The sequence below is a fragment of the Glycine soja genome, chromosome 20, assembly GCF_004193775.1.
Source record: "Glycine soja cultivar W05 chromosome 20, ASM419377v2, whole genome shotgun sequence".
Taxonomy (NCBI): Eukaryota; Viridiplantae; Streptophyta; class Magnoliopsida; order Fabales; family Fabaceae; genus Glycine; species Glycine soja.
Window position 1 is genome coordinate 3,719,655 of NC_041021.1, and position 14,279 is coordinate 3,733,933.

Sequence of the window (14,279 nt, forward strand, 5' to 3'; positions counted from 1 at the left end):
CGAGTTCATTAATTAAGCCTTGAATGTATGCATTTCCAGACGAGCTCGCTTAGCTAGCATGTGTGCGCTAAGCAAGTTCATTCATGTTGTTGAATGTTCATCTTCCTTATGAACATCGCGGCTAAGCAGCATCTGTGTGTACTAAGCCGTTGTACACGTCATTAATGACAAACCTGTGGCTAAGCGAGTGTTGTTTCGCTAAGCTCAAGTACCTTAGAGAGATATTTTTGTTGACTGCCTCGCGCTAAGTCGTGCCTGTCTGAGCTAAACGCTATTCGTTGCGGCAGTGGTTGGGCTAAGTGAGTCACATCGCTAAGCCCACATAACTTAGTCAGATTTTTTAAGTGCTGCTCGCGCTAAGCGTCGCCCTCATGGGCTAAGCGTTATTCATTGCGACATGCATAAGGCTTAGCCAGCGCTGCTCGCTAAGCCAATTATGCAGAGAAATTTTTTTTGTCATGACTGGCTAAGCACAACCATGGTGCGCTAAGCTAGTGTGTTATTTTTTCTAAGGCGCGCTAAGCGAGCTGACTCTTACTAAGCGCATGTTGCCAATTTCAGTTTTTATTTTCTGTTTCAACTTTGATAACTTCTGGTCTAATAAACTAATGGGTTCTTTTTATTGTAGATGGCATCCAGGAAGTGGAAGAGCACTGCTTCTAGGCCCATAACTCAGTATGATACCAGGCGATTCCAATCTTTGGAAGCTTCGAATAGATACACTGACAACATTGTCGGTTGGAATATCCTTCCAGAGAGAAATGTGAAGCTTTATCATATTGAGTTCGACGAGTTCAAGGTGGAGTTGGAGAGGCGTAATCTACACAAATGCCTCGCCAACCTTCGGGATGGAAGCATAGATGTGGCTCTGGTTAAGGAATTCTATGCTAATTTATACACCATAGAGGACCAAGCTCCAAAGCAAGCCAGAGTAAGACGAGACCTGATCAAAATAGATGCAGACAGGCTGAATGAATTTCTTCAAACTCCAGTGGTGTTAGAGGAGGGGGAATCTTTACCCACCTACTCTAGGTTTTGCAGATTAAAGACAAACCACCAGGAGATTGAAGCCAGGCTTTGTATTCCCCGCAAGGGGTTTGTTTTGAATGCTGAGGACCAGCCATGGAAACTTCTCAGAAAGGATCTGACAACACTGGCCCAGACATGGAGTGTCTTCTCTTACTCCAACCTAGCTCCCACATCCCATACCTTAGATTTGAATATGGATAGAGCTAGGTTGGTCTATGGCTTGGTGACTAACATGGACATGAACATCAGAGCCTTTATCTCAGGTCAGATTTCTTCTATTGCTTAGAGTAACTCCTCTAGGCTCAGATTTCTAGCCTTGATCATTGCCCTATGCAGAGCTAGAGGAGTTACCTCTTACAGTCTGACTTATGAGAGCCTGAGCCTGGCCATTAACTTGGCCTACATTAAGAAAAACTGTTGGAATATGGATGATTTGACAGTTAACTTCAGAGGGGCTAGGAAGGCAAGGGCTCGACCAGCTGATGTTCCATTTTCTTCTGCATCACCCGCTCCTTCTTCTGCTACTCCACCAGCTCTTCCAAGCCCATCTGCTCAGGACTCTCAGTGCTTTGAAGCCATGCGTTAGAGTCTTCATCAGGGACAAATTTTATTACTGCAGAGCTTGCAGGTGGTAGCCCCTCCAGGATCCATTCTGACAGTAGAATAGTTCATGGAGAAGGTATCCTGGCTAGGAACCCTGCCTTCTCTTGAGAGAGATGGTGGGGGTCCTAGTGCTTAGGTACCTCAATAGGTACAGGATGCATCTTCTGAGGCCACCATCCCTGAGCCATTCATTTTTGAAGCAGGTGAGACACAGGTAAGGCAGAAGGCTGCTACACCAGAGAGATCACCACAAATTTCACCAGATCCACCCTCTCCAGTGGTGGATCAATCTTCTCTTCAGCAGCCAGCAAACCCTCCTACACCAGAGCATGAGATGCCAGCAGACTCGTCTACACCATTACTTGATCTTTCGGAGGACCCTTCTACACCAGTCCTGGGATTGACTACCACTCCTCCGACCACTCTTGTGCTACATCTTACAAATGAGGAGGACATTTAGAAGGAGGATACTCAGTCACAGGAATTTTAAAGCTTTTGTTTTGATGACAATTATGATTATTATAATTATGCCTTTAGTACACTTTTTGTTGTGATATGGGTTTATACTTTTGATTGTGGATAGTAGTATGCAAGTCCTGATGCATATAGAAAAATTTAACTTGACTCTTTGAAAATGCAGTTTTGGTATAGTTTTGAAATGGTGATTGTGGATTGAATGCATTATTTAAATGAAGCTTGTGTTTTATCATGAGTTTGAACAAGTGTGTATGTTAGATAAAGAAAGAACAAGAATGTTAGCTTGCAATTAGAAATGTTAGTCAGTAGACAGATTAATTGTGACAGAAAAGCTTGAACTATAACCGGTGAGAGTGTGATCTTAAATTGTGAGTGAACGACTAGCATTGAGTAATAGTCTTTGTATTAGTCTCTGAATTTTAGAATGAAATGCATAAGTTTGAAAATGATGAAGGCCATTGTTCTATTTTTAAAACTACTTGACCATAAAGCTTACCTTGAATTATAATTGTATTCTTTGCACCCTTTGTGAGCTGAATTTTCAAATTGAACCCTGAGCTTGAATGAATATCTCCATCTACCTTGCTTAGGTTCTAGGAGAGCATATGGTTCAAGAAAATTTGCACCAAATTTGGGGGAGTTAGTTGGGATATGAAGTAAAAAGGTAAAACACATCAACACACACAACAAATAAGTTATGTGTTAAAAAAAAGAGTAAAATGCAAATAAGGAGAGTGTGTGTTGTTGTAATAAGGCAAAATGCAAGGCAAGTGAGTGAGCTAAATAAATTGAAAAGAAATACATTGGGTGAGTCTAGGATCTATGCTCTCTTAGAATTTAAGCCTTTGAATCCTAGAAAAACCAATAATTCTTGTAGCCAAGCCTCACTATAAGCCTCTGAAAGTCCTTTTGATTCTATTTATGTATTTCTGACTTGATGGCATGAGATGAAGTACAAAGATTAGAACTCTTGCTGGTTGTTATTTCTTAATAGCCTAAACACTTGAGCTTGAGTAAAACAGTAGCCGTGAGACTTAGGTTTAAGCTGCTTTTCTTGATATCTATCTTGTGCCTAACTTCATCTAATTGTATTCCATACATTATATTCTTCTCTTTGAATAACTACATGCTGTGTGAAAACCATTGATGAGGGCATTTTTGTTTCATTTGTTATCATGTACTTAATATTTTGTGAATCACACACCTTTGTACATAATCAATGCATGTTTTGTCACTTGGGGACCAATAAGTTGTTCTTTATTTGCTTGAGGACAAGCAAAGCTGTAAATTTGGTGGAGTTTGTTAGTCGGTAAACACGACTAACTTTTGTGTAAAAAACTGTTGTAAATTGTATACAACTCCTCCCATGTATAGTTGTTTCTGGTAGTATTGTAATTACTTTTTGATAATTTAGGTAATAGGTACTTTGTATCCCAGTTATGTGTATTTAATTATCATTCCACTTCAATTTCTGGTAAAATAGGCAAGATTGGTGAAGTGCGGATTTCATGAACTCGCTAAGCCACTCATCTTCTAGCTAAGCGCATCATCCGCTAAGCGCCCCATCTGATGGCTAAGCACATGCACAATTTTGGAAGAAGGATGAGCTGTACAGAGGCGTTGAGCGAGTGGGAACTCGCTAAGCGCACCGCTTTTAACCCTTAGGCTAAGGGAGAAAACTGGCGCTAAGCCAGAAGTCACTTACGCGCACTAAGTGAGCTCATATTCTGCTAAGTGAACACCCACCGACAAGATTGCCTATTTAAGTTGAAATCACAATTTTTGAAGGGTGGTTGAGTTTTTGGCTGTGATGGAATCCCCACTACTTTGAAGGAGATCTTGAGAGTTTGTGAGGTTTCTAGAGGTGGAGGAGACATCCCCACTACTTGCTCCTATCTTTCATCTTCTATTTTAATTGTTGTAAAGGAATCTTCCCTATTATGGAGAGCTAAATCCTCAGTTGGTTCTTCCTATGGGGTACTTGATGTAAATATTTTCATATCTATCTAATGATGTTTTATGTGTTCTCTATGCTATTAGTACTTAATTCTAGTGTGCTTTTGCTTTGATCACATACTTGCATGCTTAGTTAGGGTCACTCAACATTGGGAAATGGTTTGATCCTTATAACTTGATAGGATAAGGCTAGCTTATCGTATTTTCACGAGACATCGGGGTACGGTAGTCTAGTTTTTGTTATGTTACGTCTTAATGCAGTTCTGGTCAAGTTTAGTCCAACAAGAGGGATCTGAGGACGACGCTTGATTAGGACTAGGCTAAACATGCATGAGACATCGGGGTTTAGCAGTCCAGGAGACAACATAGAACACATGAAAATTGTTAGGTAGATAACATCCTTAATAACATCAGTCACCCGGTAGGAAGACCAACACGTTGTCTATCTATCTTCACACACCACTACTCATGTGATTTGCTTTTGAATAGTTTAGTTTACATTTTTGTCGATTTCACACACCAAACTTTTTGTTCCAAGACACTTATTTACCGAACCACAACTTTACCAAGTAAAACAAGTTCCCTGAGAGTTTGATACTCGGTATTCACTTACCATTTTATACAACTTGCGCGATCCGGTGCACTTGCCGGCTGTCGAACATTTATCATTGGGGATGAATGGAAAATATATAATCCATGAGTTTGTAGAAAATCATAACCACCCATTACAACTTCTAGAGACAACACGCATGTTTGCTTCAAATCATCAAATAACATAAGTTCAAGCTCACGAGCTTGAGTTAGGTGAAGACTCTAGACTCCAGAGACAACACACATGTTTGCTTAACACATGCGGGGCCTAGAGCTAATTTGGATATACTCAGTTAGATGCAAAGAATTATCTAAAAGCAAAAAGACAAAGAAATATGGTGTATGGGGAAGTTGGTTGTCTACTGCAATATTTTTAACAACAATTATTAAAGAATCCCTCATTTTTTCATGCATACCATATGGACATCGATGAACAAATCACAAATGTATTCTGGGCAAATGCAAAAATGGTGTTGGATTATGGGTATTTTGATGATGTTCTCTCTTTGGATGCTATTGATTGTACCAATCGAGCAAATATGCCACTTGCTTTTTTTTAGGTTTTAACCATTATAGGAGTTTTGTAATCTTTGGTGCAACTTTATTATATGATGAAACAACTGAATCTTTCAAATGGCTATTTAAGACATTCTTGGAAGCACATAGTCATAAAAAGCCTAAGACCATTTTCACTGATCAAGACCAAGCAATGGCTGAGGCACTTGTTGAAGTAATGCCTGAGACACATCATGGTTTATGTACATGGCACTTGATGCAAAATGAAATTAAACACCTCGACAATTTGATGAAAGGAGAAAGCAATTTTTTTAAGAGATTTCAAGAAATGCATGTATGAATTTGACACTAAGGTTGTTGAGTTTGAGGAGGCTTGGACCAAGTTGATTGCAAACTACAATGTTCAAGAAAATAACTGGATTAATTCAATTTATGTCCTAAAAGAAAAATTGGCTTCTCGTTACATGAAGGAAGCATTCACACTTGGGATGCGAAGTACTCAACTAAGTGAAATCTTAAATTCTCATTTCAAAGCTTGTATGAAGCCAAATGTTGATATAAAGAAATTCTTTTGTCACTTTGAAGGAGTTGTTGAGGAGAAGCATTACAATGAGCTAGTTTGTGAGTATGACTCTCCTTATAAGCTAGTAAAGTTGAGATATGACATGTCTCCAATATTGAAACAAATGGGGAAAGTTTACACACACACACTATGTTTGATTTATTCCAACAAGAGTTTGCATTATTCTTATCCTCTTGCATTTCACAAAGGAATGAATCACTCCCTTTGTTTGAATATGTCATCACAAGGATCAACCATGAAAGGTCCTATAAAGTTTTATTTGATCGTGCTTCAATCTCTATATCTTGAAGTTGTAAAAAAATTGATACAATTGGCATACTTTGTTCTCATGCATTGAAAGTATTTGAAGCAAATGATATAAAGGTTGTTCCCGAAAAATACATTCTTAAGAGGTGGACAAGAGAAGGTCGTAGTGGCATTATACATGATATTAGGGGAAGAGAAGTTGAAGAGGATCCTAGACTTTCTAGCACAAGGAGGTATCAACATTTGGCATCTAAATTGATTAGGGTGGCATCTAACGTATCTCCTTCTAAAGAATATTGTCAACTGGTAGAGGAAAGTATAGATGTTGTGTGCAAGAAAATAAAATAGCTTCTCTTACAAGCACAAAGCATTGACAAGAACAAGCATGATGCCCCAACATTGGTGATCAATGATTATACACAACCTAAGGGGTTCAAGCAACGACCTAGCATAAAGAGGCACAACCAAAAATGTCTCAATAGTTGGCCCGAGTTACAATTAAAGAGGAATAAAAAATCTCTAACTAGAGGTCAATCACAAAGTTAAACATCTAAGGGGTGTGTGTGTGTATGTATGAATATATAACTATTCATATACAAATTATTTCTTATTCATTATTTTTTTGTTCCTTGTTATAATTTGTTATGAAAACTTGAGGATTATGAACCGTGTTAAATCCAGTCTTCGACAACTCCATGTTTTGATCTACCTCAAACATTTGAGAATCAATTTAGGTTCACATCATTCTTGATGGTACAATCACTTAACTTACATTATATTTCCTTACTTCTTTTTCAGTTTGTAATATTGGATATTTTGTCTTGTTATGATGCAGGCACCCCTTGATGACAGAGATGTTTCAACATTAGATGACAAATTTTAAGAATCTTTTATTAGCCTTGACTAGATTCTTATTACATGTTGCGCTTGATCTAAGTTTCATGGATTTATATTAGTATCTTTTGGATGAAATGTATATATGATCCCTTTTTTGGTGGAATGTGTTTGTGATCATATTAACTAATGAAATGTATAAACATATTTGTGATCATATTTTGTAATTGATGTCAACAAATTTTGTCAATTGTATTATGCTTAATAGGTGGTTGGAAAATAAATAAAAAAGGCAATATTCTCAAATGTTATAACTGCAGGGCATATAATTTAAGGCACTAGAATGATGGAATAAATGCTGGAGGAATTCATATGGGCTCAAGAATTATGGAATTGAATGATGGAATAGATGTTGCAGGAATTCATGCGGGCTCAAGACAAATTGAAAAGAAAGTACGATATTTTGTTGCCCATGTCTTAAGTTACTATCTATTTATAATGTCTTTTTATACACAAGTAGTAACACAATTACTTTGCTAATAGGTAGTAACACAGTCACAAGATGCATTTTTTTTCATGAGATCTATTTGTTTATGTACTTGGGTTGAAGTACAATTTGTGCCATTTTTTAATATATCTATAGAAACAATAAATCATAGCAACTTTAAAGACAAGAAGAATCTCAAGTTAATAAAAATTCTCATTCTCATTACAAATATCACCAATAGTACAAAAGTTTCAAGATTATAAGAATACAAGTGTCATTTCAATACAAAAGTTTGATTTCAATACATAAATTTTCCTAATGAATTTTTCATCTTAAACTTTCATATAGGCACATCTCAGTTCCTGAACAAAATCCACCAAAAAGTTTCTCCTTTCATAATCTTGCTCATCTTGGTTCTTGCTTCCTATCTTTGACAAGTTACAATATTGATGCAGTTTTAAACCCTTCCAAAAATCTCATTTCAATACAAAAGTTTCCCCTCTTGTGACACAATATGTAGTTGTAGTTGTGAAAAGAAAAACTTCTATAGAAATTTAGAAATAATCTGAAATTCAAGAAAAATATAAATTTTAACAATACAAACAAACAAAAAATTAGTATTCTCCAAGTATATATAATGAAGGCAGAATTGTTGACATTGTATCGGGCAAGACTAGGCCAATACCTTGGGTGGCTTGAATGGATAATTTGGAGGAAAATGAATAGTAACTAGAAAAAACACCCCCAACATAAGGGCTATTAGGGTGACCCATTATAGTTGTTTGCTAATGAAACATATCTTCCACTACGGGACCTATGAAATGTAATAATCATTAGAAAATAACAAACTTAACATTGATTTCAAATATAGTATGAGAAAATAATGTATAATGTGTGACAGACAAAAGAATGGAGTTTAAATAAAATATTCAAATATATACAAACTCACAACTTATACCTGCTTGTTTAATGAATACATTCATGCAACTCATATACATTATAAACATCTAGAAAGATAATAATCTCAGTCAACTATAATCTCAAAGTAAGAGTTATCTTCCAATGGATTATGCAACCAAAGACGGAGAAAATCACAATAGTTTCTCTATCGTTAATCCATGATAGTTGTTACAAATCCATAACATGAACTTAGAAAATCTCTAACAAAAGAAGGCAATAGAGACTAGAAATTCTAATTCCTAAACAGTCACAACACTTTAAATGTAGGATTTGATCAACTTCAGTAGAAAGAACACAAAGAGGAATTAGTTTTTAAAAAATGGAGAAAATTGAGGCAATTAATAACAATGTTAAGAAACAACAGACTTATGAATCGTTGGTTATCACTCTTAACCATGAAAAGCTTCTCCTGACTACCAGAAAAGTCTCACAAAACATCATATTGACAATAATCTTTTGAGGTTACAACCTAGGAGGTGAAGCTTACAACAAATATCTCATCCTACTTCCTCAAAGATTATAAATTTATTACATTAACGTACATAAATCAGCATCTAGAAACACATATAACAAAACCCAAACAAACCTACGAAACAAGGAGGGAAAAAATACACAACGACTCACATACGTGTAAATTCCAAAAACTCATAGATTGAGCAACATATGAAGCTTAATAAGGGTTTGGGATAGATACATAGCAAAAATGGGGCAAAAAGAAGAGGAAAAATGTACCGACACTGCAAGAGGTTGGAGGGTCTTTCTAGAGGTCCTTAAGCTCCTTTAGAATCTGCTTGGAGGCCATGGAAGAATATTCCCTTTGACCTACAAAGGAAGAAAAGAGAAAAGAGAATGGATCTCCTTAATTTATAAATAGCTTTATAGCATATGACGCACCTACCGGCCAGGGAAGTGAGCACAAGCTTAGGCAAATTGCCCTCTCCCTACATAAGTCGCACTCCCAAAGATGTACTACTTGCTTGGAAGCCATAGTAGGATAGTAGGAAAGAAGTTATAAAAGGAAACAACCTTTTAGTTACATAAGTGATGCTTTTAATGTGAGTTAAAAAATATGTGAAGTAAAACTGTAAAAGTAAAATAGTGAGTCTTGTTAAAATTCATCCAAATTATTAATTTTAATCCAACGATTATTATTTGTTTAAATTGAAATTCTTTAGTTTTTATAAATTGAGGAGATCCATTCCCGTGAGCGGGGTTATGGTAAACGACGACGAAATAGAAGCCATTGAATAGGAGGATGATGATTATGGTGATGTCAAAACTCCTCCGACAAGGTCTCTTGCGTCGCTTGCGACTGTTGCTTCACCAGAGCATGTGTTGCAGCCAATGTGTTTTTCACTAGAGTAATATCTTCCCTCGACTGTGTCTTGGGGGTTTGTTGTGCCACTATTGCAGAAGCCATTAGTGATATTTTATATTCATCCATTGGTGGCAACACTAACTTCCTATGCTTTGTGGTTTGCATGTCTAGTTTGTGGACGTGGAAGGAAAGTGGGGGTGGTGTTTGTGGGGTAACGGAGTAGGGATGTGGCACATGTGTTGGTTGTGATAATGGTTGGAAGAAGATGTTTTGGTGCAGGGAGCTTACAGAGTACTACAATAATAGTGGTGCAGGTGTGGGAGATGTTGTTGATAAAGGATAGTGGGAAAAAGGTTGATGTCTCCATGGGAGGTGTTTAGTGTTATCTCTGGGTTTAGGAGAGGAAGTTGTTAGGGTTTAAAATGTTTGTGTAATGTGTTGACAACAGATGAGAGAAGGCATAGGGGCTTGGGGCATTTGTGTCTTGCAGTGATGGTTGCACAATAGTGAAAATTGTTACAATGGTTGAGGTTTGGGAGGTGTACATACCTGGGTTTGCGGAAAATATTTTGACGAAGAAAAGGTGTAAGGGTTTGATGGAGGGGGGGGGGGGGGAAATGGCATGGGGATAGAGGGGAAATCCTACTTCTTGGGTTGATGATGATGGAGGCTGTTGTAGGGGTTAAGGGTTGAGGGGGGGAACTGGTGTTGGAAGTCATTGTGGTGGTGGCCATTGAGGTGATGACTGTGGTGGTGGCCACTGGTAATTGAGATGATATATGGGGGAGGTGCAGTAAGTTGATGAAAGTACCATTTGATAGACATAAGATAATTATTCAATCACTACTTCTATCATTCTACCAAAACTAAGGGATAAACATAAAATTAATATTCTTCATTAATAATTTCTTACATAGTGCATATCCTATTAAATAAGGATTTACAAAGAATACCAACCATAAAAATGACACAATATAGTATTTTTAGGAAATATGAAATAAAATTTAATATTAAAAAAATATCAAAACTATATCCTCTTAAAAACACGCTATTTTGGCCCAGAAAGGCCATCATATCATCCTCCAAACTACTAATCTAGTTTTTCTTTTTCCTAATTCTTAGAAGAGGAAAATTCTAAGACGATTCTTATGTAAGACCCTCTTAGAAGAGACACATTCTAAGACGGTTCTTATGTAAGAATTGTCTTAGAATTTCTAAGACGGTTATTATGCAAGAACTGTCTTAGAAGAGACAAATTTTTTAAGATGGTTTTTTTTATAGCCGTCGTAATACGTAAATTACTTTTAACATTGTTGGCTTCAAAGACGGTTCCACAATCTTCATTAAATGTACATTAGAACCGTCGTTAAAAATCGATTTTCTAGCAATGCATGGAAATACTTTGTGTTCCTATGACCCCCTTTCAACCAATAAGACTTCGATATTTGCTTCCAAAACCTTTCTTCTTTGTGTTCCTAGCAATGTTTTTCAAATTATTGAAAACCTAAAATTGTATGCGGAAATCATTGAGTAGCTTTCTTTTTGTTTCAAATCATTTGGTGACAACCTGAAATTGTATGCTCCTAACATTTTTGTTGGTCATTTGGTGAGTGCACTTTTTTTTCCGGTTCACCTTCAGGGTCTGTTGTTTGATAATAGAAATTGCTCTTGCTTGAGGGCAAATTTCTCCTATCCATTCATAATTAAAGCAAGATAGAAAATGTAACTTATGTTTGTGCCTGGATTTTGGAACCTTATTTTGCATTCATAAGTATTTATCTAATACAATTCATCATGATGTAGAATTGGTGCTTCTACTATGCATTTGATATTTCATGCTAAGCTCTGGTCCCTCTTGCTAACTATTTCTTGTTCCTTCCTTTGTGGCAGTCAACCATTGTCTGAACAGTTGAAACCTCAAGTTCCCAAAGCTGATGAACTGGAGCTATGTCCAATTTGGAAGGTAATAGAATGGAAAGAGTTTGCAACTTTCTTATACATTAAGTCATGGGAGTAAAGTTGGATTTCTCATGAATCTGGAGCAATTCTTATCAAATGTACTAATGTTAACATTTATTTGATTTGATGATAGGTAGTTAGGTACCAGACATGGTGAAACAGTCCTCAAGAGTCTCAAATTAGAAATATTCTGGTGGTGGAAATCTATGATCTTGTAGTGTTGCTTAGATCCAATATAAAGCTTTAGCCAAATCAAAACCATATGTGTTGTTGTTCTTTGCCGGAGTCATGCCAACTTTGTCTCATTCTGAGTCTCGGCGCTCGTATTCTTGGTGGTGGGATAGCCACCTACCAAAGAATTCAAGATGGCTTCAGGAAGACCTTGCAGGTTTCTCTCTCCCTGTATTTATGTGTTTCTACAATTATGCTAGAGGAATTTGAATATATTGTTTGAACTAGTTACATTATTGGGTTAGGAAATTGAGACCACAATAGAGGTCCATAAATTTTGTATATTACACATGCGTGTGTGTATTGTATTTATCATACTTTCTATTCCTCCAAATCTTTTGGAATGATGGACTGAGGTAAAGCTAGTAGTATAAGCTATGATAACACCAAAAAAAAAAATCAAATTCTAAGTCGGTTATGCAAAAAATTATCTTAGAATGGCACAACTACTAAGACAGTTATTTGTACAACCGATGTAGAAAACAATATACAGTGTTGCTTTTTAAGACAGTTATTCAATAACTGATCTAGAAAGGCAAATACAATAATGCATTTCTAAGACGGTTATACACATAATCGATGTAGAAAGCTAGGTAAAGTAATGCATTTTTAAGACGGGTATACATATAACCGATGTAAAAAGGCAACTACAGAAATGCATTTCTAAGACAATTATACGCATAATCGATGTAGAAAGTCATGCACATTCTAAGTCGGTTATCCAAATAACTGTCTTAGAAACACTGATATATTAAGACGGGTTAAAAATCGACGCTATATAGACCACTATATTTTACGACAACCCTATTTAAGACGGGTGAAAACCGTCCTAGAATGACCCCTATAACTGACTTAGAAAGGCTTATTTGTAGTAGTAGTGAGATTTTTTGTTTCATTGAATTCTTTGATATTTGTTTGGTTTGGATCTTCTTTCACCCATTTCTAAGTAGTTCCATTTTTTGTTTACAAGCATTTATCTCCTCCCTCAATCTCTTGCAATTTTTTCTACCCCATTCCTCCAAATTCTCCTTGCACAAATTAATTTTTCCTACTAATCCCCATCTTTAAATGACATTTAACACTGTTAAAACTGCCCAGTAATGAAATTCTATTACAACGGTTAGTTCTCTTAAATTTTATTGTTTCATTAGTTCAAACCTAAAAACTTGACCCAATACCAGATTTTAGACCTTGACTATTTTATATCATCTAAATTTACTGCAAAAGAAAGAATAGATGATAACCTTATATGTCACTGTTGGCCAAGTTAATTATGAACAACATGCATTTTCATATATTGATAGGAGTTATTTTGATGAAGAACATGTAATTTCATATTTTGATAGGATATGTTTATGATATATTATTTTGTATGGTGTATTTTTCTGTTCAGAGTTCTTAGTTTTGGAAATGTTATTATTATTATTATTATTATTATTATTATTATTATTATTATTATTATTATTATTATTATTATTATTTGTAGAAGAAAATGCTTTGAACATGTATGAGGTATTTTCTCCATTGAAGAATTGAGGTTCACAATGAAAAATACTGAAGCTAGTGAGAAGAAGGGGGTAGGCCGTTAAATTTTCAGATTGAGTACCGTTAAATAAAGGTGTGATAGAAAGAACATTGAGATGACAACCTAAATTAAAAGATCCATTTCTCTGTAGATCTTTTTTTTAAAAATAAAAATTTCTTGATTTTTTAACTGTGTATGCAGTTTTTATTTTTCTTCTTCTTTATGTCAAACGTCAAACTAAGTTTGACAATATAAAATATAAGATGCAGATATTTGTATAGCTTTTATTTTTTTAAAAAATGTTTTATCAATTTCTTGATTTTTTTTATAGGGTATGTGCTTTACTGCCTTTTATTCTTTATTTGTTTCTTGTAAAAAAAACACTTTATTTGTTTCATAATTCAAATAATTTTCGAACACTCAATGGCATCCACTAACAAGACAATATACAACAATTTATTAGATAAGAAACATACATGTAATCACACTCCCTTGATTTTATCTCTTCAATGTCTGTCAAAGAAATTTTACTATAGTGATGTTGTTCAAACGAAAACTTTGACCTCTAGTTTTGTTTAATTTGGATAAATTTTTTAATAAATATGTATAGATCAACAAGAAAATAAAACAAATTAAGATAAAATGAATATAATTCTTTTATATATAATTTAAAGTTAATTTATGCACCTTAACATTTTTAAAATTCTATTCATTTTAATTATATGTTTTACAAATTTGAATTGGAAGGTCCTTATGCATTTATAAATTATATTTATTAAATACTTGCATCTTAAAATTATTTGATTAATATTAAATTATTTTTAAATTATTAAATATAAAAATTGACAACCGTTTATTTTTAGTAAAGTTTATATAATGAATTTTTTTTAATAAATATTTAAAAATGAATTTTTGGATTAGGTTGAAATTTGAATTACTCTAGCTATCAAAACAAAACAATTAA